Source organism: Xiphophorus couchianus, chromosome 21 (assembly GCF_001444195.1).
Source record: "Xiphophorus couchianus chromosome 21, X_couchianus-1.0, whole genome shotgun sequence".
NCBI classification, from domain to species: domain Eukaryota; kingdom Metazoa; phylum Chordata; class Actinopteri; order Cyprinodontiformes; family Poeciliidae; genus Xiphophorus; species Xiphophorus couchianus.
The window spans coordinates 15,814,435-15,841,698 of NC_040248.1; the positions used below are offsets into that span (position 1 = coordinate 15,814,435).

Consider the following 27,264-nt stretch of genomic DNA (forward strand, 5'->3'; position numbering starts at 1 on the left):
CTACATGGTAGGAAGTTGAAAACTACAGATTGCTCCTACAGGACAAGGATCCCAAACACGTCCAAACTGCTTTTGGAATCGGTAAGTCGGGCATTTATTTCTGGAAAGGTTCCAACCTAAACCCTATCGAAGATTTGTGGCTTATGCAAAAAAATAAATAAGTAAATAAATAATAAAAAATACGCTTGCTGTTAGAGACATAAAGTGCATTGTTTCTCTGTCTACTAAATTGAGTCTTTTGCCATAATCTCAAACCAATTGATTCAGTTTTTGTTTTTAAAATTTGTGGATTTTGCATGTTGTTAACCTATGGAAAAATAAGTCCAAATGCATCGTAGAAAGCCCAAAATAGCGATATGATGAGCGCAAGTAAATTTCTGTCCAGAATCTTAAATGTCATTGCCGCCTATCTTTTAAATATCAAGGCTCTTATCTCAGTGTGAACTGACTGTTTAACCAATAATCTGAACATTAACAGTAAAGTAAACAAGAACAGGTTGAGTTATTATCAATGACCTACATGGGCAAATTTGATTGAAAATCTCAAATATAGCAAATCAGTCTGAAACTCTGAACTCAAATATGCTTTTACGTCTTCATTGGTGAAAAACCATGAATGTAATATTTTAATAGCTCAGTGTAATCCACACATTGTAGCAGTGACAAATAACCCAAACTTTTTAGCCACTCATGACTAACATAAGTATCACTTTATCTGATTAAAGATCACATTGTGGCTGCCAATTAGCATCCAGCCTAGTCGCATGAATATGCAATCAATAAAGTCTGCAAGCATGGATTAAATGCCTTCTAGGTGCCTCAGGCTAGAAAACATCACACGAAAGTGAAACATTGGAAGAAAGATAAAAGAACAAAAAGCAGACAACTCAACTTGCCAGCATCAAAACGTTAAACATTTACTCTCCTGTCAGAGTCTTTCGTGATTGGATTGTAGAAGTTGTACGGACACAATGAACGGAGTGAACATTTGTCGTGTGGCTTTAAAATCTCATTGATGCAACTGCACTTATTTATATTTCAACCCAGTTTTTTGGGTTTTTTTTTTTTAGTTTTTTAGCTTTTTATTTTTACTTGAAAGTTTCAAGAGTATTTCCAAATCAAATTAGGTTGCAGGGAAGCTTGTATCTCGACTGAAGCAGGATAACCATATGGCCTCTTTGAACTTTGGTTAAAGGCCAAGCTTTTAATGAATGCCAGAAGTTCTTGATGTGGCAAAAAGTCACACTGAAAATTATAGGTTCGTGTTCAGTCGTTTCAAAGCTTTGAGCACAGTTGGGAACCTATTAGTCTTGTAAACACAAGTTAAATATAATATGGTTACAAAAATATAAATAAATAAGTAAAGTTCTACTGCTGCTTTCAGTTCCTCAAGGGCAAAAATCAAGGCTGAAATAATGAATATTTCACACTGAGCTCACTGTTTACCGACTTGACAAACAGTCAGCCTTGAGGACCAGATGTGGTTTAATGCTGACAAAAGATTGGTCATGATCAGAGCAACACGCCAAACCTGACTTTGACTCTTTTTTTTTTCTTTTGTCGATTAAATACATCCATGTTCATGACTAAAATGCAGCATTTTCCAAATCCTTCCTGACCCTGTTCTGGAGGACAACTATAATTTAAACTCTTCCCCTAACATCAGCATTATTCGGTGTGTAAAAGCAACTGCCGGGCCAGCTCATCACAGTGGCTCGTTGGACTGTCGTCAGCACTCCATCCCGTGGTCGCCTGACAGTATCCCCTCCATCTGATCAATAGGCACTGGCGGCAAGCCTTCCTTCCCTCTTTTACTCTCTTTCTCTTTCTTTCGCTCTCTCTCGCTCTCTCTTTCTCCCTGGCAGCCACAGTAGAAAGACTGTTCTGTTCTGCCAGCGCAGCATAGTGATTAGGCATTAGGCCTGCGCTGCTGTGTGAATTAGCTTAATCTGTGTCCGCGATGAAGGACGAGGCTTTTCATGCCCACTGGAGACATTTACGGGACATAAAAGAAGCTAATCTTTAGGAAATTTGGAGAAAGGGTGAAGTGTCTATGCCTGTGGTTTAAAGGAGAACGATTGCACGAGAATTGTTGAGAGAGTTCCCATAGTGATAGGCTCCTTTGTAATGCTCCTTATCCTTTTAACAATAAGAAAAAAATAATAATAAATCAGAAGTTCCTTGAAGACGTGTTGCTCGGGGAAGGGGTAATATTAGGGTCGTCTCTTGAAGTGCTAAGAAAGCGCCAACATGCTGTTTTCAAGCAGACCGCGGAGCTCTGTCCCCTTATGGCATCAGCAGAGGTCAGTTTGAGGAGAATCGAACGTGACTGCATTCTCCTGGTCTCACAGCTGCTTACCTGGCAGGGAGAAAGTTGCTTTATCTGCAGATATCGGCTCAAAGTGTGTACCAACACAGGAAAAATAAAGACAAAGCAGTTTGATCCAGTAAGGAGAATGCACTTCACTGGCATCGTTTTCACTCCTTCCGTATCCGTGTATCAGCTGTCAATCACTCTCTATCCCAGATATACATACATCAGTTTGAACAGTGGACCTGCACCATGCCCTCACATCGGCTGAACCCTCCTCATCCTCCTCCTCCTCTCCCTCTCCGCCACCACATCTTCTAGATATACTGTGTGCCCTTGACAAACTGCCAGTGCTCAGTCCCCCTCCTGGAAATGTCTATTGATCAGAGAGCCACAAGCAAAGTGGATGAAGGTACAGATTGAAAGCTCTGCTTTAATCTACCCACAGATCCACACAAAACTTCCCGGCCATAAGTGAGAATAACTGTGCAAACACGTACGACAGCACAGAACTCTAAAGCTCTGAGCAACATCACTATGAAAGAGGCTTTTACCTGAATTTTGTCAACTGGAATAGCATGAATAAGCTGAGCCCTTTTGTTTACATGGCGTCTTCTGAGGCTTCGGAGCACTTTTACGCACAACCAGTTGTAGATTTAGGTCAGCGGCCATGTGGAGCCAAAATATATTGTGTCTTGAACAATCTGAGTAGGTTTGCACGCATTTCACCAAGAGATGTTTAACAGAAAAGCTGTTACAAGAAGAAAAAATAAACAGAAAAGAAAAACAGCACCATGCATGCAAACGCAGTGTCTATAAATTACCCTTAGTAAATGATCCTGAACTCAGGTCGGATTTCCAGACTGCGAGAACCAAACAGCAGACCTCAAACACACGCGTGTGTTGAGCTGACAGCTTCTTTCCAGTCAATCTCATACAGCTGGGAGATAAGCGCGATGACTTACCCAAATAAGATTTTTGGCCGCGCTTTCAAGCTTCTGCTCGTTACCCAACGGTCCCCCGATCCGCCCCTCTTCCAAGTCAATCCGCAGTGGTGCTCAGATCAGATCAAAAAGGGAAAGGTGCGCCTCTTCTCTGCGTCCTGCGTCCACAGTCGCTGTGGATGGAAGGACCATTTGCCGGGATGCTGAGTGCATGCGGGTGGGGTGCGAGAGGCTAAAGGCATCCGCAGGGAGGAGGGGGGGGAAGAAACGGGGAAGAGGGGAAAGGAGATGCGGGGGGACGCAGGTGAGAAAGAAGGAAGAGATGAGCCGCGTGTGGAAGAGGAGAAGAAAGAAAGAAAGACGGATAGGCAAGGAGCGCAGCAAAGCACTGCAGCGACACGGAGGCAACGCCACCGGAGAGGAGGCAGACAGAGGCGCTCCGTCTCGCTCTCGCCCGTCGCTCGCGCACGCGCCCGCCCGCCCGCGCGCGCAGCGGTGGTTTTATAGGAGGTGACAGAGCGACATCTTCAGGCCAGAAGGAAGACGAGCAGGGAGACGCCTAACGCACATAGCACCTTTTAAAATCTCTTAATCGTGACTGCATTGTTCCGTAACGCAACGGGAGTCAATTACTCCAACCAAGGACTGTTTCCCTGCTTTGTGCCGGACATATGTGCACATGCAATCTAACTGTTTTATCTTTATTGTATGTGTATTTTATTTTGTTATTTTTATTTTTACTTGGATTGACACAAGATCCAAGATCCTCCGATAGGACTTAAATAGTTAAATCCTAATTTTAGTGCTGTTTAGAGCATTTGGATCCCGTGATATGACTTTTTGAAGGGGATCCTCTGAACAAAATACTACATCACAACTGCTTCCACCCCCCACCTATGTTTTGGCACACTTCCACTTCCCAGACCCCCCAGCCCCTTCCCCAACTCTCCTCCTACACACTCCATGGCAACCAGATCCCAGTTATGGTTATAACGATGATAATATCACCTGACCTACTCCATCATCCTTCCACAGCCCCAGTACAACCTCTGGATTTCTGGATTTGTCTGCCTATTACACCTCCACCATGGCTTCACAAAGCCCATCATTTGCTGAGTGTTTCAGATGTGTGGCTGTATCATGTCGAAGCTGCTGACTCAGATGGGTTTAGGCTGGACTTGGTCTTTATTGTTTTGGTTTTTTTTCCTTTCGCTGCCAATTTCTGTTTTTCTTTTTATTTCACCCCCCAAAAACCTTTAAAAGAACAAAAGTGTATTATTTTTTAACTAGCCTGTGATTCCTGCAGCAGATAGTCCAAGCCATCTCGTTAACATTCTGCCAGTGTCAATTCAACAATTGTAGAATTTAAATCTTTAAAACAGCCAGTCTTTGCCCGCCACTGTCAATTCAGATCGCGAAAAGGACATTTTTTCCTGGTTTGTCCTAAAACCAGCACGAATAAACACCAACTTAAACGTGGTCACATCCAACACAGCAGATGTGAATTACAGAAGCAGAGTAGAGGGGGTGAGATGAGAAGAGAACTGCATGGTGGCAAAAGGAGTTGAATAGCTGATATTTCCAGGAGACGGCAGGGCGATTCTGAACACACGCCAAAAGAAACCCTAAAGAATATTCAAAATCTATGACTCAGTCAGGATTGGCAGTGCTAAATATCATGTCTGTCATGAAAGCTTCTTTGTCCTATTGCATTTCTACTGTGGAGGTAAGTTAGAGTAATTGTGTAACAAGGTGTGCACCATTCACTGTCAGGAACACCATGATCCCCGATGATGTTTTCCCTGCTTCAAGGCAGCACAAAAACAAGATCTGTTTTCTTTTCTGTACCTGAATGAGAGGGGTGTGAGGACTTGACTGCAGTCCAGAAGGATATTTCATTTTCTTGTCTTTCCAAATTACTTTTTCTTAGTGCTTGTTAGTTCTTTTGTCACTGTGACACTGCAATAGTCGACAGACAGACAGACAGATAGAATAATGCATGCAGTAAAGTTTGTATTGCTATTAGCAGAAAGTAAATGTTCATATCTGTACTTATATTAAAATGAGCAGTCTTTCGATGTCTATCTACTTTTACAGTACTTATATTTGTCTGATTCTTTCCAATTCGTACAGCTGTATTAAAGTATTGATCTTCATTTCCGATCTTTCACCACCAGATGGCGCCACGGATCGTGTCAAAATGAGCAAATTTCTCTGCAAAATCTCTTCCGGCTAAAAGGTAAATCGCTTATAGAAAGGTAAATTACAAAGAGCAAATAAATGGACATGAAGCGATGCATTTTGTACTGCTGTGCACCGGTGGGTGAATCCACTTCATCAGGTATGTGTTAAATGCACATAAATTTAAATGAAGACAAAAGCTGTTTCCATAGAGATGCTTTATTTTGTGCACTAATTGACCTAAAAACGTTAGGGGGGAAAAAAAACAGAGACTCACAACACACTTTGATTCAATTACACACCAAGACATTAATGTTTTATTATTTCATAAACATTGATTAAAAAAAAAAAAACAGAAACATTAAGTCACTGTAAGGATTTGGTTTTCTCTGTGTCGATTTGAGTTTTTCTGTGTGTTTATTTTGGGTTTCTGTCTTTTGAGTCTCCGTGTCCTGTCTACCCCTTGATTGTTCCGAGGTGTGTCTCGTCCCCTCTGCGTATTTAATGCCACCTGTGTTTCTGTGTCTTTGTCGGGTCCTTCTCGTACCAGTCTGTGTCTTCAAGTCGAGTCCAGTTACTACCAGTGTGAGCCCTTGCCTCTGCTCATCTGTGCTGTCTGGATTATCGAGACTTTCATCGTTAAATCATCATTGCCTTCACTTCCACCTGGGTTTACCGCTTTTCTCCTCACTATCTACACCCCCACTTCATGACAGTCACAGTGGAATGATGTATTATTTAGCAAACTATCATGTTAAGGCATAACCTGAGCAAAACAAAATGCTTTTTTTTTTTTTTAGATGTATTTGGTTTAATCCATGCAGAACACTTTCACATACCAACTTATAGAGACAGTTCAGCATGACTGAAACATGAAGACATGCTCTATAAAGCTAAACAAGAAAAAGAATGAGGAACATAAAATAGTTTTCCTCTTTTTTTCTCAGAAATACTTGTGCAGACTTACCAAGCTGGGCATGGTTCCCACACATTGAAGTAGATATCAGAAGAATTTGGGTAGGATGTAGGGGAGAGGGGCTGCAAAAAAAAGTGCTTTGCTAACAATATCAGCAGACTTACTTACGTTGATGTGCTCTTTGCAGAGCATAATTGGACTGAGTGAGGAGGTCTGCAGTAAGTGCGCGAGTTTGCTTTTTGCAAGAAGAGATTCCTCGAGTGGGAAGTACGCAGACTTCCGTCAAGTACAATGATGCAAGTCTACTTGAACTTTTCCACACAGCACCAGGCGCTGCACCTGCAGCAGAAAGTTAGTTTGGCATATAAATTGACCATACAATATAATGTATGCACAGAAACTTTTAGCTTTTGAAGATGAAATGTATATTGTCGTGGAAAAAATACTATTTCCAAGCACTGTTCAGGTGAAATCACTCAATCAGGTTTATTCATATATTGCGCACAATACAGAGAGCTTGTAGGACAATCAGTAATGAAGCAGGTCTGGATGAAAAGCTCTGTCAGGCAGAGACAACACATGAGTTTTATACTAAAGATAAAGAATTAACAAGGGGCGAGACAGTCTGGTTCTGATGCAGCTGTAGAAAACAACTTCCAACCTTCTACATGTAACCCAAATAGTTCTTTTGGTGAGAGTTCACAATCATTCATATAACATGACTAGCAGATGTGACCTTAATGTAATTTTTCCATCACAATATCACAATAAAAAAACTTTTTTTTCTTCCAAGCTAAAAACACAGACCAGATTTGTCTTCAGCAGACAAAAAAATGTCAATTCTGCTAAATGGAGAATTTCTAACAAAGCTTCACCTCGCAAAACCTTTTAAAAAAAAAAAAGTGTCAGACCTCTCATTCATAAAATATGTTGCGCCACAGCTTACGGGAAATGGTCACAGAGATATAGTTTTCACTTTGGAGACTTGGGCAACAATGCATTCCAGTAAAGTCACGCCTTCATGTCTCTCGTCATCAAAAGCTGCATACAGAACCTCTGTCTTGCTGTGCACACCAGGGACACTGGAGTTCTCTGTTTTCATTAACTGTGCATTTAATGATTGCCTAGTTTTTAGTTTGCCAACCTTCAATTTAACAAATTTCCCTGAGCATATTTGCTTTTGTATGTTCAGATTTAATTGTTTGAGTGCAAAGAAAATGTTAAAAAAAATTTAAACAGCTTAGACCACAACATTTCTCCTTAGGATGCAACTTCATTAGGTGTATTTAGACAGGGTGGAGAGATGTGTGTGCTAAAAAGGTTTTGGTTAAAGAAAACTACAGATGCAATCACTCCATCAGGATTGGAGGTCATTCCCTGATCCGCATGCAGGACAACCCACAAAGAAAACCCATCTTTAAATAGTTTATTGAAGATATTATCAGTGTTTGGTTTTGTTCTGGCCATGCCAAGGAAATAGCTTTCTCAAAGTGAAACAACTAAAGGAGATGTTTGGGTAAGAGGATCTCTGGCTTAGCACACCTGCGAGACGGCTGTTGCTCACAGAGAAAGATTCAAGTCTGGCTCAGAAAAGTAAGCGCCTTGGGTCTGGGGCTTCAGATAGAACAGGGAGTCTTTCCTTTGACCTTTAGCTCAGAAAAATATGGAGAACAGAATAATATTAGAATGCTCAAGCAGGATTTAGGAAAGGTTAGCATACAGCCTCATTTCTAACCAGTAGGTCTGTCAGACAGCTCCTTTTATACTCAGAGGCGGATTAGGAGATTGCAAACAGGTGCGACTGCAACACTCTGCCAAAGCCACACCCACCCCCAGGTGGAAGATCTGCAACTCAGGCAACAGGTAAACAAACACATCCAGCGCACTCACACTCCAAAACTATGCCACTCAGCGCTGAGAAAGTGAAAAAGTACACACGTTTAAAAGTGAAACAAATAACCAAACAAAACACTTAGTTACTTGACAGTCATTTATTAACACTGCGTACATTTCTTATTGAAGACTGACATGATGACGTACACTGACCACCAACCTGTGCAAGACCGAGCAGCATACGAGACACCAAGTCCCACAAGCAGGGAGTAAAGGAGGTGTTGTTTCAGTGTGTATAAAGAATTTATTCCGCCCTGGTAAATTATCATATTTTTGTGAGACCAAGATAAAAATTTCCAAGGCTTGTTTTGCCTCTCATGCATCAGATTGTATGCAGAACTGCAGCTGCAAATTATAAAGGAGAACGTATTCAAAGGAGCTATTTCACACCATCATTGCTTATACATGGCAGCCAACTAGTAAGCATACTTCAATAGACAGGTCATTGTTTTCTCTTTAAAAATCGTATGTAGACTTCATCATTACTAATGAAGTCATATATAATATACAAAGCTTGGTAGATCCCTGTTCAAAAAAGCTCAAACGCATCCACTAAAATCAAGGAAGAATAAAGTACAGGGATTTCAAATATGTTTTTTCACCTTAACACTAGATTCCCTTTTTTACAAATTTTTTCAGGAGCAATTTCCCTGAAAGCAGGAATCGTTAAACATAAGAAACCAAAATCAAAATATGTAGCAGGACTGCATAACAGCCATTGCTTTGAGATTGCTTCCTGTCTAAAGGTTTTCCTATACCAAACTATGTGATTAATTGATGCCTTCAAAGTTTGCCTTCACTTTTGCTTAGGATCAGATGCAAATTTTATTTCCAGAAAAAAAGGATTTATCGCTTCAAAGACATTAGGTGTTTTATTTATTTATTTGTTTTCTGTTTTGCCACCTTCAGTTTAGTAGTTTTGACATGAGACCATCAAGTAGTCAGCCATTCATTTGAACAAGATCCCTAAAATATGAAGTCCAAACATGTGCAAGTCGCTGCACACTCTTGATCTTCTGAGACAAAACAAGCTTTACTTCAGCACTGACAATTGAGCAAACCAAACCGGAAGGCAACAAGAAGCACCTGAACAAGCAAACTGAAACACAAATGCAACGCACACTTGAGAGACATTTTTGACAACAGACCTTTTCTCAGCCTAACACTTCGTTCCTCCTGAAAATCATTGTCGAGCATTTAGTTAAGGTGGCCGGAGTCCAGCCTACCATGTCACGAAAGCTTCATCGGAAAAATAAAACTAAACAAACACGGAAAAAATACATTAGAGTACTCAGATCAGTTTCCGATTACAATTTGCTTTCGTATTAGACATTTCCCAGCATAATGACTTTGCTTAAAGTAAAAATAGGCCTTGAGCCAAAGTGCTATCTGACACTTCCTGACTTGAGAATGCATTTCATATCCCATCACTGAGAGTTTGTTTTATCGACTTCTGACGAGTTTCTTCTAAAAGAAATCCCCCCTGATACGAGCAGCCTAAATGTAACATCTTTATCTTATTTTAGATACTTACTGTTTGGTCATAGATCTTGTGCAGGTGCCGATGAACAGATAGAATTTCAGAAATAGAAAGCACACAGTACATGCAGTGCAGCATGTATGGCAACGTGCATACCATCAACATCTTATAACCAGCATGTATTAACCGTGCTGGTTAATACACAACCAGCATGCATGCATCAAAACATAATTGTACCCAAAATAACACCAGTGAGCAGTTGTAGCTCTCAAGCGTCTTAGAAAACTGTTTGTTCTACAAACTCAGCGCTGCACAATGAGAAAAGAAACGTAACGATGGAAACGTGGAATGAATCCGAACTACCACGGAGTGACTCTGAGCACCTGCAGAATCCTCCATCACTGTGCAAAATCCTGGACATAGTTTCTAAATGAATCACGACACACAAGGAAGCAAGACATATCTTGCTGGGGAACATCTTTAGGATGTTTGCTTTCTTGGTTACGCCGGTCACATTTCGGGTCCCACGATGCACCGCTTCCTGGCAACTCTGTCATAAACTGATGGATGTCTTTAATTACTGCAGCCTGTGATACTCTCGCTCATATCAAACTCACCACCCTGGCTCACATGGGCGTGCACGCGGGCAAACTCTTTTTATTGAAGATCAGCAGAGTATAATCACCTGAAGACAAATGCTGATATGTTAATAGGCAGCATGGCTTCCAAAAAAAACACGACAAGGATTACAATGAACAAGTCGCTTTGGGAAAACATCTAATCCTTCTTCTTTTGGCCAAACTAAATCTATGCCTATTTTGTCAAAAATGTTACTATTTTTAAACAAAGCCGACAGGAAACAATGCAGACCCATTGTACTCCCTCACTAATTCATCAGCGGCTTGAGCTCTCCACATTTAAAGAAAGCAGATATTAGCAATAACCTTTGTTCTGGCTGCATCAAATACAATGAAAACATCATAAATTGCTGAATTCAAGGAAGTTCTCATGTATCGCTAGACAAACACTGTGGGAGACAGAAAGTCTACTGCAGCGCTAAAATACCTTTTTCATGGTTATAATCTGCGGCTGCAGATGGGACCCCTCCTGCACCATCCCACCTGTTTGATTTCAGAAGCCAAAACATTATTTACCCTTTACAAAACTAAAAATAAACCCCTGAAAAACAGTATTTCTCTGCATTAGCAGGAGAACTCTGGAATAACGGTTGGCGTTGTAGAGGACACAAACAAATTATGTAACAGTTTAATAACCTTGTGAGTTACTACTTTCCAGATGTTGTACTTGGCTCTAACCACGTAACATTTTTTTTTAAATTCCAGACAATGTATTCGTTCTCAGCAAAAATGCCATTTGCAATCCGTTCACATGTATATGTTGCACTTTCAGGCCAAGGGACATGGAAGTTAAAAATAGTAGAGAGTTGCAGGGTGAAAGATTTATCAGGTCTGCACTCATGGCTCTTAAAATTCCAAGTTTTACGTGTCTTAAAGTGACAGACGTTAAAGCACGTTCTCCTGAATATTCATGTTGCATTAGAAGATAAATCAGTTTAAAATCCATGAAGATCAACCAAAATCTAAGATCTCATTTTTCGAGTTTCTTTTTTTTTTCTTTCTCCGACCCTGACAATGTATAGCAAATCTACAATTAGCCATAATTTTCATTCAGGCATTGATAAACATGACATAATAAAACTATACTCAGACTTTAAGTCATCTTTTTCTTAAAAAAAGAAAAAAAAAGCTAACCTTATTGAAGCTCTTCCAGATGGATGCATAAGCTAAGACTGGCTGCATGAGTTAATATTGTGAGCTTTGATCCAAAAAATAGAGATGTTCACCAAAAGCTAATGTCGTGTGCACTCACTTCAACCTCTCTGACACAAACAGACATACCGACTGTCGAGCATTATTGGTATTTATTGCTCTAGCTTTCATGGCTGTTATCTGCTTAAGTTCACTAAACTGGCACTTTATTATTTGAATCGCTCCAAAGGACAAATTAATGACTTCAGGAGAGCAGATCAAAGGTTGAAATCATTCAATCAAGAAAAAGAAAAATTAAGAATTTAACTTATTTATTGTAGTTTTATCTTTTAAATACGAATATAGTCACATGTAGAGTTTCATATTGAATGAAGAATATGCATATTATAATTTTTTTGTTGTTGCCAAAGGTAGATGCATTAAAGTTGTAAAAACGTTATACTGGATACTTAAATGATTATTGCTAATAACCAAAGGTGAGGACTTGAGTCATGTGACACAGAACTGAGTCAGACTCCAGTCACAAATTTAATGACTTTAGACGTGATTGAGGCAAAATACTTTAGACTTGACTTAAGACTTTTACACCAATGATTTGTGACTTTACTTTGACTTGAAAAGACTTTCTTACAGTGGTGTGAAAAAGTGTTTGTCACCTTCCTGACCTCCCTTTTTTATCCATGTTTGTCACATATGAGTGTTCGGAGCATCAAACCAATTTACTCAAAGGCGACACAAGTGAACACAAAATGCAGTTTGTAAATGGAGGGGTTTTTTTATTAAGGGAGTTTGTGATGACAAACATCACAAAAAATTTTTTAAAAATTAGGCAATCGGGTAGGGAGAAAACACTTTTTTATGCCACTGAATATCTTAACCACTAAAAAAGTGTGTCAAAAGCATTGAGTGTGCTAGAATGGGTTACCCTACACTATTTAATAAGTTTCCTCCGCTTTCCTTCTCTTATTGCTACAAGAATGTTGCATCTACCGTATTGTTTACCTGTTTTTCTTCTGCATGCTACAATGACACCAAGGAAGCCAAAGGTAGGAGAGAGGGTCTGCCATCCACTTCTACCAGGTAGGTATGCACAAAGTAGGAAAAAGAAAAAAATGAGCAGCAAATGGCATCACCCAAACAATCGGTAGGTAACAATGCAGAAAATGTATATATATGTCAGATAAGAGCAAATTAACAAAAGCATAACAATATACTTCGGTGTGCTCTTTATTTGATTTAGTTAATATGCCACAGATGCAATATTGACTTTTTTTTCAATGTTAAATGTTAGGTTTAATTACATAATTATGCCAAAAAATATGTATTTATTTATTTACTTGTTTATGAATTTGTACATTTGTAAGAGGCAAACTGTTTACATTTTTTTATTTATTTTGTTCAGATGAGCCACTTTTATTTTAGCCTTAAATTTCAGCCAATTTTTTAGTAAATTCTCATAACTCATGCATCTGACACAACAAAATGAGCATAACTTAATTTGCTTGCCAAGACTACAAAGTCATCAAACAATTTATATCAGAGTGAGGAAAACATCTGGGCTAAAATCTCAAGTAAAGATGCAACAACATCTGACTTCCTTATGCCATCTGACCTTTACACAAAGAATGATGAGTCAAAGCTAATAAATGATCTAATGTATGCTTAATGTTAGATTAAAAACTAAGATTTTTTTCGTTCTTACTTATTTAGTTATGGTGTCTGGAAAGTCACAGAGTCCGATGTCTAAGTGCCAAGCCTCTGGGTTCGGAGCCTGAACCAAAAATAGTAGAATAGCAGCTGTCTAATGTTACTAAAGCAGGCTCATACTATTGCAATAAGCCAACAAGAGGGGGGCGGAAAAAAAACATTTATTTTGTACAGAAACTTGATTATTTCACTTATGGATCATTTTTCTCATTATTTTCTAACTTTACTGGAGGCTTTGTTTAGATTGGATTATTTTTACTTTAAAAAACATCTTTAGAACATATATTCCGATGATTCCGCTTTACAAAACACCTTTTGATATACGGTAGTTTTAAAAATCTCAAAATTATCAGGAAATTGACATACTTGATCAAATAACTCGTTCCACATTCGAAAATGAAAAGCTTAGGACTGTGATTTGACTGGAGGCGTGCATGCCTTGACTTTGAACTTAACTCGGAACATTTATGCTTTTAACTTCGCACGTAGCTCGACACTTGGGTGGAAATATTTGAGACATGAAGTGCGATGACTTGTTCCACCTCCGCTAAAAGACGTCAAACTTTTCATTGCAGTGGAATCTTAAACAAAGTGAACTCCGGTTTATGTATCTAGTTTTCTTATGTTGTAAATCAACAGAAAAGTGGAGATGAACATCTGCAAACCACATTTTTAATACATGTTGAGGTTTGTACACCAGACATAAATGCAGAATCATTTTATTGTTGTATTTTTTTATTATTATTTATTTATTTTATATTTGCTGTAGTTAGAAACATAATACTAAAAATATTGAAACTTCTACCAATAACTACAACCTTTTTTAGAAAAATGTACTTAGAGCAGACAATCAGTTTGCTCTTGTTGTCTTCTGGACTGATCTGATCTGCTCTGTGTTGAGTCTTTGGGTCAAAGAAAATGTGTGTAATGTAAGGCACCCAAAAATTCCAATAAACATTTCTGTACTAGCTGTACCATCATACATGTGAAGATGACTTACGATATGTTTCATACACACAATCTGTGGACGTCACCTTTCCTGGCCTCACTAATTATTTTGACACAAAGCAGCAAAACTGAGTGGAATGATTTTACTGACAGCTCGACTCTTAGCTTTGCATTTTAAAAATCTGGTCTCAGTCAGAGTGAAAGTTCACTCTGAGGCTGGAAGAATGTTTGATGCTTGGCTGTTCCTGCCTCGGAATTTGGCACGGAATGTAAACAATCCAAAAAATCTAACTCGCAGAAAGATTAAAGTTTTTTTGGTTTTTTTTAGGTAAAACGTATGGAACAAATCCATTTGTGGTCTTGATCGTCCAGAGTTTTTGGTGGATGTGTCTTGGTTGGTCAGAGATGTTAGAGATGTATCTATGCGGCCCTCTCTCATGCTCTGTCTGCCATCCGTAGAACCGCTACTGCTGTAGCGGTTTTACTACATGACTCATTAACTGACTAAGCTCTTAAAAGAAAACACAAGTTTAGAGTTTTTGTAACATCTGCATTAGTTAGCCATTATTATATTCTGTGTTTGAAAAATATTTAGGCTTTCTAACCAGGTCAGTTTTTTGTGTTTTTTAAAAAAGACACAGCAAACTTGTCAAATAAAAATTGAACCTTCTGTCCTAAGAAGAAACATATATACAGCACATTATCCCAAGCACACCCTAAGACATGGTAGTGGCAGAATCATGCCATAAGGATGCTTTTCATCAATAGGAGCAAAGTTGCTGGGAAGATGAATGGAGCTAAACACTGGGCAATCATGTTAGACATGGCAGAAGACTTGAGCATGAGGCAGAGGCTTGCCTTCCAGCAGGGCAGCAACCATGGACATATGCAAGACTCCACCACAATGATGAATATCAAAGAACACTAATGAATTAAAATTATTCGAACAGTCTCAGAATACTGTGCTGCCATTTTCAGAGTTGTATTTTAAAGAAAATTTGAAGACGTATATTTTTTATTCCTCTATTATGTAGTACTGTACTTGTTGGTCTACAGTATAAAAATCCAATAAAGTACATTAGATTTATAAGGAACTCTGCACATTGCCATCTTGTAAAGGTATATTTTTTTTTAAATATAATATTTCAATGCGTGATTAATAGCAGGATAACGACTAGGATAATGACATGAAAATTGTGATCTATGGTGTGAAGCCACAAATGTTGCACGTTTCAAGATCCGAGTGAATAGGCTATAGAAAAATAAAAAGGAAAGCTTCAAACCAAAAGCTGATCATAACAATAAGATAGTCTGCTATTACATAATAGTTACACTGGTTAATGAATGAATGACACTTGACCGAAAAGGAATTACAATGCATTACTAGTTTTATAGTGCAGCGTGGGACTCCAGAGCAGCGCCTGCATCCTCTATGAGTGTGATTTATGAAGGTTTTTGGCTCCCGTTCAGCACTCGGTTCATCAGCAAAGCGCCTGCAGCTTGCTCAGAGTAAGACAGGAGCCCGTAACATGAGCCGATGACAGACTCAGAGGCACTCAAAACTCATTTCTCTCGCAGAACAAATCGTGATGTCAGCAGAGACTGGTGTGCTCGGAGGATGAACCTTATTCGTGTGGTTGTAAAGTTCTCTCTTAGTGAGGACGGAAGTTAAGTCACATGCGCATTGTCGAGTTGGAGAGCTGCGTAATGGTGATCGTGAGAAAGGACAGTCATTCCTAAACTGTGTACGGGAATGTCAAGAGGACATTTATTTATTTTATTTTATTTTATTTTTTACCCTTTGAGGCCACTCGGGTTCATCATCTGAGCAGCAATGAAGAGGCGCCCATTTGGGTCCGGTTCCAGCTTTAGCACGCAGAGACTATGAATGAGGAATGACCAATGGTGAGTAAAACCCGGGCTTCTCGGGCGCTTTAAACCAATTTGGTGGTGACGCACAGAGCCGAATAGCTGATGGTTGCGCAGCAAAAACGAGGCAAAGTTACCATTATGTTACAGACCATATTTAAATAAGGAAAACACTCATCCAAAGTTAGTTGGGTGAAAAGTTGCACTTAGAACGACAGAGGCGAAACTTACCCGGAGCCGCCAGCGTGCGCAAACGTCTCCCAGACTTCTCCGGCGAGTGACTGGCGCAGTCGCTATAGGTTGCCGACTTAAGTGCCTTTCTAAACGGGGGAATTCCGTATGAACAACCTCCCATCTGCCAGTCAGAAGGAAACCGATAGTTTCAGGATTTGGCTTACGGAAATGTCGTTAGCCGGCTTACCGGAATAGTGGACGCAACTGATAATCCTCACCAGCTGAGATTTACGACCCTGAAGTAATGAGACAATCACACAGGTAGACATTTGCATGAAAGGAACAATGTAAAATCTGTTCAGTGCAGAAGGAGGGGGAAACAGAAACAGCCGTCAATTCAAAGGCACACAGTTACATGTCAGAGAGACGGAGCAGATTAATATGTTATCAAGGCCCGTTTGAGACTGAAAGCCTAATTAAAGTCATTACCACACACCATGGAAAGATTAGGAGTATATTTACAGTATATTTACATACATACATACATACATACAGTACATACATGTACATACATATATATACAGTATATAGGCTATTGTAGTTTACTTTGTTAGCTGTGCACAACATTGCATAAGAATGAAATAGTACTGCCTTGACATGATAGATTATTAGGGTTGGCCTCAGGTTGAATGTGGAGCTATATGCAAATAGTTACAGTAAGCATGAAATATGACCTCAGCTCAGACAGAACAGAAAGTAAAGATATATAGATATAGATAGATATGGGTGTATGTGCATGGGTGCTTGTATTTGTTTTTAACTTCACTACAGACTAAAGTTCTGAGTTACTGTACTGTTTAAGAATTACAGAGGACTCGGTGGCCCCCTGCTGGCTTGACGTACCTGGGCAGCAGCCTAGGTCACTTAAAACCTCGGGTCAGTTTTGTAAATAGTGAGTAATATATGTATTTTATTATTGCCTATTATTTTCCAGATGCAACCCTGCATTAAAATGAATGAATACATCCTGTCAGGTTTAATTGGCGTTCCAGGCAACACAAACTTCAAGAGATCTCAGTCTGTCTTTTTTAGAAACTATAACTATTTGAACATGTTGACTTGCGTTGAGAGGTTTTTGTATCCTCACTGCAAACAGCTTTCTCCATTTCCCAGCTTCCCAGTGTACAGTAGATGCATACAGTTTGTAATACCTGGACATCATTTGATGGTTATTAACTGTCCCATTCGTTATTTATTCATGCATTGATACCGTCTGTGTAAAATGTCCCTTTCTCCCACTGGGCACATTCAATAAAAGGCAGTATTCAACTTGTATTTTATGCTCATTGCTAGTACATTAATCTTTCTCTTTCTTTCTGCCCCATTTTTCCCTACACTTTGTTCATGCAGCATCTTCTTTGCATCAATCTCCTAGTTCTTGTGCTTCTACCGTCGTCACTCTCCTGTGACAGTAAAGCTGAACTGGTTGCAGTTCGAGACCATTTCATTGGATTTGTGCAAACTCATATGGACAATATTGTAAGTATGAATGAATTATTTGTAAAAAGGTAGATTTATTTCATTAATCTGAAAGTGATATGTTTTCCCACCTTTACCCGGCATGACCCCTCAACAGCTTGGGTATTTTATGTCACATTTAGAATATGAAAGGCCATGTGAAATACAAGTAATCTGGTCTATCAGTGTTTCAATGAAGAAAAAAAAAACTCTTCCTCTGTAATAACTTGTTTGAATGGGGGGAAATGGATGGGCTCCAGAAGCTGTCATTCCGTAAATGTGTTGACAGAAATGTGGAAGTTACTCATGCAATGTCTGCTTGTAATATATATATATATATATATATATATATATATATATATATATATATATATATATATATATATGACAGTAAACTCCAGGTCTCTGCAATCTTGAATAGGAAGCTGTCATGATCTGTGTCTTTCTGTGTTTATTTAGAGTTTTCTGTCCCCTTAAGTCTCTTCGTTGTCCTGTCCTCCCCTTGATTGTTCCCAGGTGTGTCTCGTTTCTATGATTACCCCCAGTGTATTTAGTGTCACCTGTGTGTCTGTTCTTTGTCGGGTCCTCGTCGTTACTTGCCGCCCTTGTCGTTTGTCGTTCCGTTCCTGAGTGCCCAGTCTATTTTTCATCCCTGGTTTACCGGTTGCTACCGGCGTCGAGCCCTGGCTTTAGCTCGGCCGTGCTGCCCGGCATTGGGACTGTTTTTGGACTGTGTGTTGCCTTATTAAATTCCTTATTCATCTTACCTGGGTCCACTGCATCTGCCTCACCACTCTCACCACCCGCACTCGCTGACAGAAGGACCCGACCAAAAGTACGGTGAGGCACGCTAATTACATCATGGACCCAGGGGGCTTGCGGAAAACCATAAAGGACTATGTCGAAGAGGTGGCAAGGCCATACTCTGCCCGTCACCGCCTGAATATAGCCACACGCTTGGTGATTATGCTGGACGAATGGATCCCGCGACTTCCGCATCTGGGGCTAGCGGAGTTGCAACAGGAGGCAGAGAGGGAGTGCCTGACGGCGGCTGCCGTGCTGAGAGGTAACCCTCTGCCTCCCAATCCGCACAGTTTCTCCGCCAGCCCAGATCCAGCTCCAGCTCGGGGACCAGCACCCCCAACCGGCGCAGCCGGCGCACCCGAGGCCGTTTCAGCCGGCGTTCCAGCCGGCGCACCCGAGGCCGAATCAGCCGGCGTTCCTGCCGGCGCACCGGAGACCGTTCCAGCCAGCGTTCCTGCCGGCGCACCGGAGACCGTTCCAGCCGGCGTTCCTGCCGGCGCACCGGAGACCGTTCCAGCCGGCGTTCCTGCCGGCGCACCGGAGACCGTTCCAGCCGGCGTTCCAGCCGGCGCACCGGAGACCGTTCCAGCCGGCGTTCCTGCCGGCGCACCGGAGGCCGTTCCAGCCGGCGTTCCTGCCGGCGCACCGGAGGCCGTTCCAGCCGGCGTTCCTGCCGGCGCACCGGAGGCCGTTCCAGCCGGCGTTCCTGCCGGCGCACCGGAGGCCGTTCCAGCCGGCGCACCCGCCGGCGCACCGGAGGCCGTTCCAGCCGGCGCACCGGAGGCCGTTCCAGCCGGCGCACCGGAGGCCGTTCCAGCCGGCGCACCGGAGGCCGTTCCAGCCGGCGCACCCGCCGGCGCACCGGAGGCCGTTCCAGCCGGCGCACCCGCCGGCGCACCGGAGGCCGTTCCACCCGAGACCCTGACCTCCGGCGTTCCACCCGAGACCCTGACCTCCGGCGTTCCACCCGAGACCCTGACCTCCAGCGTTCCACCCGAGACCCTGACCTCCAGCGTTCCACCCGAGACCCTCTGCGTTCCTCCCGAGACCCTCTGCGTTCCTCCCGAGACCCTCTGCGTTCCTCCAGAGACCCAGACCCCCTACGTTCCTCCTGAGACCCCGACTCCCGAGACCCTCTGCGTTCCTCCAGAGACCCAGACCCCCTACGATCCTCCTGAGACCCCGACCTTCTGTGTTCCCACTGAGACCCCCTGTGCTCCACCAGAGACCCTGCCTCGGGGGGCTCGTCGTCGCCGTCTGTGGGCGGCCCCCGGGACTCCCCGTTGCCACCTCCGGCGCCGCGGACGGCCGCTAGACCACCTCCGGGGTTCCCGCCTCCAGCGCCGCGGGCGACCGCCGGACCGCCTCCGTGGTTCCCGTCTCCAGCGCCACGGACGGCCGCTGGACCGCCTCCGTGGTTCCCGTCTCCAGCGCCACGGACGGCCGCTGGACCGCCTCCGTGGTTCCCGCCTCCAGCGCCGCGGACGACCGCCGGACCACCTCCGTAGTTCCCGCTGCCGCGGACGACCGCCAGACCACCTCAGTGGTTCCCGCCTCCTTTGCCTCCGCCCACCCTGTGGGTAGTTTTTTTTTTTTTTGTTGTTTATGGACTCTTGGCCCTTCTTGTTTTTCCGCCCACGACTGTGGGTTTTTTTTTTTTTGTTCGTTTGGACTCTGGCCCGCCGTCCGGCACCCCTCCACCCACCCTTGTTGGGTTTTTTGGGTTTTTTTTTTTTTTTTTTTTCTTGGGCGTCTGGTAGCCGCCCTTGAGGGGGGGGTACTGTCATGATCTGTGTCTTTCTGTGTTTATTTAGAGTTTTCTGTCCCCTTAAGTCTCTTCGTTGTCCTGTCCTCCCCTTGATTGTTCCCAGGTGTGTCTCGTTTCTATGATTACCCCCAGTGTATTTAGTGTCACCTGTGTGTCTGTTCTTTGTCGGGTCCTCGTCGTTACTTGCCGCCCTTGTCGTTTGTCGTTCCGTTCCTGAGTGCCCAGTCTATTTTTCATCCCTGGTTTACCGGTTGCTACCGGCGTCGAGCCCTGGCTTTAGCTCGGCCGTGCTGCCCGGCATTGGGACTGTTTTTGGACTGTGTGTTGCCTTATTAAATTCCTTATTCATCTTACCTGGGTCCACTGCATCTGCCTCACCACTCTCACCACCCGCACTCGCTGACAGAAGGACCCGACCAAAAGTACGGTGAGGCACGCTAATTACATCATGGACCCAGGGGGCTTGCGGAAAACCATAAAGGACTATGTCGAAGAGGTGGCAAGGCCATACTCTGCCCGTCACCGCCTGAATATAGCCACACGCTTGGTGATTATGCTGGACGAATGGATCCCGCGACTTCCGCATCTGGGGCTAGCGGAGTTGCAACAGGAGGCAGAGAGGGAGTGCCTGACGGCGGCTGCCGTGCTGAGAGGTAACCCTCTGCCTCCCAATCCGCACAGTTTCTCCGCCAGCCCAGATCCAGCTCCAGCTCGGGGACCAGCACCCCCAACCGGCGCAGCCGGCGCACCCGAGGCCGTTTCAGCCGGCGTTCCAGCCGGCGCACCCGAGGCCGAATCAGCCGGCGTTCCTGCCGGCGCACCGGAGACCGTTCCAGCCAGCGTTCCTGCCGGCGCACCGGAGACCGTTCCAGCCGGCGTTCCTGCCGGCGCACCGGAGACCGTTCCAGCCGGCGTTCCTGCCGGCGCACCGGAGACCGTTCCAGCCGGTGTTCCAGCCGGCGCACCGGAGACCGTTCCAGCCGGCGTTCCTGCCGGCGCACCGGAGGCCGTTCCAGCCGGCGTTCCTGCCGGCGCACCGGAGGCCGTTCCAGCCGGCGTTCCTGCCGGCGCACCGGAGGCCGTTCCAGCCGGCGTTCCTGCCGGCGCACCGGAGGCCGTTCCAGCCGGCGCACCCGCCGGCGCACCGGAGGCCGTTCCAGCCGGCGCACCGGAGGCCGTTCCAGCCGGCGCACCGGAGGCCGTTCCAGCCGGCGCACCGGAGGCCGTTCCAGCCGGCGCACCCGCCGGCGCACCGGAGGCCGTTCCAGCCGGCGCACCCGCCGGCGCACCGGAGGCCGTTCCACCCGAGACCCTGACCTCCGGCGTTCCACCCGAGACCCTGACCTCCGGCGTTCCACCCGAGACCCTGACCTCCAGCGTTCCACCCGAGACCCTGACCTCCAGCGTTCCACCCGAGACCCTCTGCGTTCCTCCCGAGACCCTCTGCGTTCCTCCCGAGACCCTCTGCGTTCCTCCAGAGACCCAGACCCCCTACGTTCCTCCTGAGACCCCGACTCCCGAGACCCTCTGCGTTCCTCCAGAGACCCAGACCCCCTACGATCCTCCTGAGACCCCGACCTTCTGTGTTCCCACTGAGACCCCCTGTGCTCCACCAGAGACCCTGCCTCGGGGGGCTCGTCGTCGCCGTCTGTGGGCGGCCCCCGGGACTCCCCGTTGCCACCTCCGGCGCCGCGGACGGCCGCTAGACCACCTCCGGGGTTCCCGCCTCCAGCGCCGCGGGCGACCGCCGGACCGCCTCCGTGGTTCCCGTCTCCAGCGCCACGGACGGCCGCTGGACCGCCTCCGTGGTTCCCGTCTCCAGCGCCACGGACGGCCGCTGGACCGCCTCCGTGGTTCCCGCCTCCAGCGCCGCGGACGACCGCCGGACCACCTCCGTAGTTCCCGCTGCCGCGGACGACCGCCAGACCACCTCAGTGGTTCCCGCCTCCTTTGCCTCCGCCCACCCTGTGGGTAGTTTTTTTTTTTTTTGTTGTTTATGGACTCTTGGCCCTTCTTGTTTTTCCGCCCACGACTGTGGGTTTTTTTTTTTTTGTTCGTTTGGACTCTGGCCCGCCGTCCGGCACCCCTCCACCCACCCTTGTTGGGTTTTTTGGGTTTTTTTTTTTTTTTTTTTTTCTTGGGCGTCTGGTAGCCGCCCTTGAGGGGGGGGTACTGTCATGATCTGTGTCTTTCTGTGTTTATTTAGAGTTTTCTGTCCCCTTAAGTCTCTTCGTTGTCCTGTCCTCCCCTTGATTGTTCCCAGGTGTGTCTCGTTTCTATGATTACCCCCAGTGTATTTAGTGTCACCTGTGTGTCTGTTCTTTGTCGGGTCCTCGTCGTTACTTGCCGCCCTTGTCGTTTGTCGTTCCGTTCCTGAGTGCCCAGTCTATTTTTCATCCCTGGTTTACCGGTTGCTACCGGCGTCGAGCCCTGGCTTTAGCTCGGCCGTGCTGCCCGGCATTGGGACTGTTTTTGGACTGTGTGTTGCCTTATTAAATTCCTTATTCATCTTACCTGGGTCCACTGCATCTGCCTCACCACTCTCACCACCCGCACTCGCTGACAGAAGCAGGTTTAGAGAATACAAAAAAAAAAAAATTTGCCTGTGCATAAGTACTGAAGCGCTTTCCACTTATTTTTTTTACTGTTTCAAATTTCAATGCTTTTTCGTTATAAATCTTGCTGCAGAAGTTATCGAAATCATCCTATTTGCATTTATTTTGCTATTTAATTGTAGCCTCTCTTTACAAAACCTCTACTTTTGTATTTATTTGTATAGCACATTTCATGTGCAAGACAGTTCAAAGTGCTTTACATAAAAGTCAAGAGTAAGAATTTGAAATTAGAGCTTAAAAACACAGACATACATTAAACAAGAGAAAACAAATGAGAAACAAGGGGTAAGTCATCGTCTAATTAAATTTGAAATAAAACATTGATAAAATACTTTTAGCTAAAAAAAACAAAAAATAACTCTTTTCAGCCTGGATTTAAACACTATCAGAGTTCAGGCCTGTCTCTCTTCTTCAGGAGGACTGTTGCAGACTTTGGGAGCATAAAAGTGAAACGCAGCCTCGTCATGTTTTGGTCTTGAGACCACGGCCTGAAGTTCTCAGAGTCTGAGCTGGTTCACACGGCTCTAACATGCAGAGATGCACAGAGGCACAGGACAACGAAGACACTTTACACACAAGCAGAGCTGCTTTAAAGTAAAGGCTATTCTCTGTGCAGCAGAAAGCCAGAATAACACAATGTTATAATTAATAAACACATTTATGATTAATAAATCATTTTGTTTATGAAATGTAGTTTCCACGAAGGAAAAAAAAACACCTGCAGACAAGTTGGCGCACATGTGCCGAGGCTGAAAAAGAGACTCACAATAGCATATGTAACCTAATATTACACATTTCAGGCTCAGGTGATGTTTTTTTTTTTTTTTCAAACTACTTGTTATGAAGGAAACTAAAGCTTTGCTTACAGGTATAACACGATAAATCCTGCTGGATAATACGTTGTCCCAGTACTTATTGCGATAAACGATAATATTGTTTTGAGACCATTTTCAAGTATTATAATGGTAATGGCAAAATAATGCAAGAACACATTCTCAAAGATCAATAAACTTTAAATTCTCATGGACATTTAAACACTGGAACCGGAAGACGTTTGAAATACGCAAAACAAATAAACAAGACAACAACTAAAATGAATTACCAAGTCTCTGTAAACAAAATTGTCATTCAAAAACACTTCTGGTTGAGAGCAATGAACCAGACTGAAGACCAGTTTTGGCAGAAAGAGAGAGAAAAGATTAAAACTAAATGAAATTGATTGAGTTTGTTTTAATTTATCATGCGATTAATTGATTTATTGTTTATTGCGACAGGAATACTTACAGGTTATGCAATTGAGATAATTAAAATGGGATCATGTTGTCTGGGTCATGTTGTTTTAGCTAGGAGATTAATACAAACCAAACTAAACGGATATAGATCAAAACGTGTTTTCCCAAACTGTACCATGAGCCAATGAAAAGCCAATGTTTTGTTTTTTTTGTAATACTAACACTGTTGTGTTCTCATTCATTTAAGAGAGACAAGCTGCAAAACCTACTCTGCCCAGAACGGAACTACAAACTAGCAAACTGCACAACAGAGAACACTGTGAGTAATGATTATTTTCTGTGTCACCCAGAGATTTGGGCACACCTTTTGGTGTTCCCTGAATAGGTGTGACTGATTTTATTTTTTTTACTTTTACGTAACAGTATGTTCTAATTTTGGACTTACTGTCCATTGCTTCAAATGTAAGTCGGGACACAGAACATAAAAGCACACTTATGTATTTTCTACTTTTGAGCAACCCTAACCCTACCGCAGCACAAGCACACACTTTTCCAATGAATTTGCCAATATCAGCATGCACGCATCAGTGTCCAAACCAGTCACTTTCTCCATTTCCCTATATTAAGAGGAAAAGCTGGGTATTTTCCCTGTGTGTTTAAAAGCAGATCTGAGCTTCTGTGGTCATCGCTTTGCCCATGACTCACGTTATATTCCCGCAGGATATGGTGGAAACCTTGCTCCGTCAAGCCTGTGAAATGCACAGGCTAAAACTTCAGGACATGACAGAGCTGGCCGAAATTGTCCAAGATTCGATACGATGCACTTGTCCTAAAAATGCGGTAAGAGTGAACTGCCAAGTTCGTTTTTTATTTTTTATTTTATGTTTTTCTTTAATGTTCTATTATTTTTTAGAAAACAAGAAACAAATCATAGGAAGGGGTTTCTTTCGCTTTTATCTCTTCATGAGGTGTGGAATTTATAATCTGCCTAGGAATGTTGGCAGGTTTTTATGTTTCCTTTTGTCAAGAGGGGTGACTCACTGTTAGTCTTATCCTACTTTGTTGGTTCATTCTGACAGTGTATTCAAACACGAGCCTATTTGCTGTTAAATCTAACTTACGTGGAGTCTGGCAGAACTAAGTCAATTCTCACCATGGATGTGACAGTTAAGTAGCAGGAGCAGCGGATCAAAATTTTAATCATTTTCTCAGCCTTTTTGTTCAGGTGATAATTTTTTTTGGCTCTGTGGTCTTTACTTCATTGGTAGCCATATGTTAACATACCAACTACATAGTATTGTGTATACATGTCAAAGGTGAAAATCAAACTTTAATTGTCCCTGGATAACCTCTCTTTACACTGTCATGTACACTTCTGCTTTAGCTGCGGGGAATCTCAGTGAGATTTGATGATTCAGGCTGATTGTTAAAGTCTGAGTCATAAGTCGGAGCATAATCAGGGCCTTTGTACTGCGACAGGCTTTGTATTATTGCTTCACATTCTTGCATAGTTTAAAAAAAAACGTTTATTTTTTTTTTTATTCGCTCTCGGTCAAAGTAATGAACGCGGTTTGGAACCAACTCCACATTTTTAAGATGCGGAGTGGTTCACCTGGTTTGTTGATTAAATTAGCCAGATATACATTTATCTTTGATTGCTTGTGAGGATAATGAATGATATTGTTGTGAGCCAGTATGAGTCTCTCATGGTACAATATGCTTGAGAAAAAGAAGAAAAAAAAAACCATGCCTTGAGAGCATTTGGAATAAGTGCACTTATTGTGCAACAAAAAAAAGAATTTGTCTATGGCATAAATATCAGAATTATAGAAAATGTGAAACTGAAAATTACATAGGTGCAAACACTGAACATTGATCGTCAATGGATTTTGAGGAACACATTTTTCTGTCACATCTTTAAAATGCGTGTGTGACCTCTGGTCCTCCACTGGTTTGAATAGCGCTTTGTATCACAATAAGAGGTGAGTAAATCACATCAGGAAATTACTTTTGCTGTAATGTGACTGTAACATTAAAGTATCAACTCACAAAAGGTGTAAATAAGTTCCATCCTCGCCATAGCTTTTATCCAGCTTAATCATTAACTAGATCACGCTGTCTTGGTATCTAGCACACCAAGGGAAATGTGTCTTCATCGGCGCAGACGAAGGATCTGCATAGCGCAGCGTGAGGTCAAGCAATATTAAGTCAGAGCAGTGATATTTGAGAAGCAATTGTGTCGAGTCTGTAAGAGTGGCAGACGTGAGGCATACATATTATGTTGGGGTACAGTTTTTCCAACATTTCCACAAAATCTGTGGCAACCTGGGTTCCAATTATTTATGCTAACGTACAAAATGCATATAAATTCAATACTGCAACATATATTTGCACACCGCAAGGCAGGTATCAGCCTATGCCTAAAATGCAGATATTTCTTAATAGTAACTATAACTAATAGTCATAACTATTTGACTCAACACTAATTAGTATGTCTATCTTTATTTAACAGACAAAAGACCCCAGTGTGAGGTCACAGCGACGGAGGATTCCAAGAAACCCGGGGAAGAAGCAGATGAAAAAACTTTGCAAAGCTAAAGCAATTCTGTCTTCCATGACTGTATGCTACCAGAGGCTGAGCACTAAGTGTGCGGCTGCTCGAAACTAAGCTGAAGCACAGCATGAAACCAAACAGAAAAACAAACAAAAAAAAAACAACTTAATGTGCTGCCAGTTTGTCTGAACTGTGCTGTCGTTTCGGATTATGCAAGAAGAAGTTTCCAGTTAATTCAAGCTTTCCTGTAAAGTATCGGTATATCCGTCTTGCGGCTGCTTTGGGTGTTGGACGACTACTGACTCTTGAGATCAGTTTCCAAGCTACACAGAAACAAACTCATTTAGCAGAAGGAAGCAGACTGGACTCTCCCACGCTACATGGAGGAGCTGGGTGCTGTACAGATCTACTGCTCCAAAGAGGAATTCACTTAAAAAATAAATAATAATAAAAAAAGGCCTTTGGAATGCATGTAGCCAGTGTTTGAAGAGATGATTAGTGAAGAATCTATTTCCAAAGACTTAGTTAAAAATATATATATATATATATATCTGTATAAA

At 43.1% G+C, this 27,264-nt stretch overlaps 1 protein-coding gene and 1 long non-coding RNA gene across 2 annotated transcripts in view; both read right to left on the bottom strand.

Moving 5' to 3' along the window:
• ctnnd2a (catenin (cadherin-associated protein), delta 2a) overlaps window positions 1–3,708 on the bottom strand; it is a 218,493-nt gene extending 214,785 nt beyond the window's left edge. The window contains exon 1 of the mRNA XM_028005385.1: window positions 3,277–3,708. The gene's annotated coding sequence lies outside the window, so the exon portion shown is untranslated. The remainder of the gene's footprint in view (window positions 1–3,276) is intronic.
• A 2,238-nt stretch (window positions 3,709–5,946) lies between these two features.
• On the bottom strand, window positions 5,947–17,350 carry LOC114137063 (uncharacterized). The gene is made up of 2 exons (XR_003593935.1): window positions 16,271–17,350; window positions 5,947–6,691 (listed from the first exon to the last, which is right to left on the bottom strand). It is a non-coding gene; the product is annotated as an uncharacterized LOC114137063 (long non-coding RNA).
• Between the last annotated feature and the right edge of the window lie 9,914 nt (window positions 17,351–27,264).